The sequence below is a fragment of the Phalaenopsis equestris genome, unplaced genomic scaffold, assembly GCF_001263595.1.
Source record: "Phalaenopsis equestris unplaced genomic scaffold, ASM126359v1 Scaffold000342, whole genome shotgun sequence".
In the NCBI taxonomy this organism is placed as follows: Eukaryota; Viridiplantae; Streptophyta; class Magnoliopsida; order Asparagales; family Orchidaceae; genus Phalaenopsis; species Phalaenopsis equestris.
The window spans coordinates 26,926-29,127 of NW_018164784.1; positions in this window are offsets into that span (position 1 = coordinate 26,926).

Here is a 2,202-nt window from a genome sequence, read left to right on the forward strand (position 1 = left end):
TATATATCTATATATATATAATTTAAAGTTAGTATATTTTTAGAATAGGATTTATAAGAGTAGATCTTCATATTGTTGCAGCATAAATCGTAATATTTCATGTAATCAATTTTTTTTTATTTGTTTCCTGTTTTATTTATTGATATCTCCTAATTGATGCAATAATCAGCATGTGGAAATTTTGTATAATGATCGTTATGCCCCGATACACCCACAAGATTTGTAATATCAGGTATACCAAAATATAAAACAGGAAGCATAAATGAAAATCTTCCATATAATCGAATCTTTATTTATTTATTTTTTAAATTCATTTCCTGCTTTATTTATGAATATCTCCTAATTGATACAACAATGAGCCTGTGGAAATTTATATAATAACCGTTATGCCCTGATACACCCAAAAGATTCGCGTATCAGATATACAAAAATATGAAACAGGCAGTATAAATCGTAATCTTCCATGTAATCGAATCTATTTTTTTTTTTAATTTGTTTCCTGTATTATATATGGATATCTCATAATTGATGCAACAATCAGTCTGTGAAAATTTTGTATAATGACAGTTATGCCCTGATATGCCCAAAAGATTTGCTTATTCAAATATACAAAAGTATGAAACAGAATATAAATCGTAATCTTCCATGTAATCAAATCTTTCTTATTTATTTGTAAATTCGTTTCTTGATTTATTTATGCATATCTTCTAATTGATGCAACAATCTGTATTTAAAAATTTTATATAATGACTGTTATGCCCGATATGCTCAAAAGATTTGCTAATCAGATAACTAAGTTTTCGTTAATATATTCAATTGCAGGGTCATGTTAGTTTCCCTGCATCAATAAATAGCCCAGTTGTTCTTAACCTCACCCTCTTCTCATCTAACCGCACAAGTTCAGAACTCTCTCGGGCAAAAGCAGACAAAGCAAATCACAAAGAACGCTAGAGAAGAGAGACAGACATCTCGATCTCTAGATGGGTAATCGAAGCAAAATCCGACACATTGTGAGGCTTCGGCAGATGCTTAGCCGGTTGAGGATCCGGGCAATGGGGTTATCGCCTCCTTCACGGCCGGCAGCTCGAGAAGGAGTACGGCTGCCACCAACCCGGCCCGCTCTCCCTTCCCTGCGATGAGACCGCCTTTCTGCAGGTCCTTCGTCAGATATCGTCCTCCTACGCGATCCGCATCGCCTCCGCCAATGATTTCGATTATCCGGGCTCAGGATCCTGCTATTTCCGCCGTGTCGGAAGGAGGTGCTCCCGGCACGCCGATGCCATCCCTCTGCTTCGCGGGTACGCCGATGAACAGGTCTAGTGATCGCTGAAATCCTAATTAATCTCAGGCATTAAGCGATCGGAGAGGGATCGGCGAATATCCGGGTTAGGGTTGAGATTTTTTTTATTTTAATTATATTTTTGCCATTTATTTTCTCCTCCCCGGTTTTGATTCATTTTCGTTCCGGTCTTTGAACTGCGAGATGGCGAGAATAACTTGGAAGACATCCATGGATGGAGCTGGAGGAAGGATTGACTATCACCTAACAGATGTTGTAGATAATGTGATTAATACAGGCTAATTGGTGAATTTCTGAACTGCAGCAGCAGAAGCGGCGGCACAGTGATTTTTGACTAATTGTTGCTGTCACAATGAACTGCTGTTTTCTTTTGTTCGGCATTTGTTGAAATTTTTCTCTAAATTTTAACTGTAGTAATATAAAAAACATATAAATAGATCCATTTAGTGATGGGAAAATGTTTGCATCCGAGCAGCAGGTATAGCACTTTGCCTACTCATGAAAAGATGGATTTTATTATTAAAATGTAATAATTAATGCTATTTTTTATTTGATATTTGTAATTATGAAATTTTAGCTGTAGATAGGTAAATATGATAATTTTACACAATATATATATATACATGTAAAAGCCCCTATTTTTAAATTGAAGGTTTATTGTGGACTATTTATTTTTAAATTAAGGCATATTGCAGAAAATTTTTAAAAATTAAATATTATTTATTATAACCTTGAAGTGATTTTCTCTCTAATTATTGTGACATGTTTTTGTTAAGCTTACTTTCTCTCTAATTCAAATTCAAAACGTAAGCCTAAGCAAGCATATAACAAATAAAATATAATGATTTTAAAAGAGAAATTAAGTGCGGAAGCTTAATGTCGCTCAATTTCTATCTATTAAC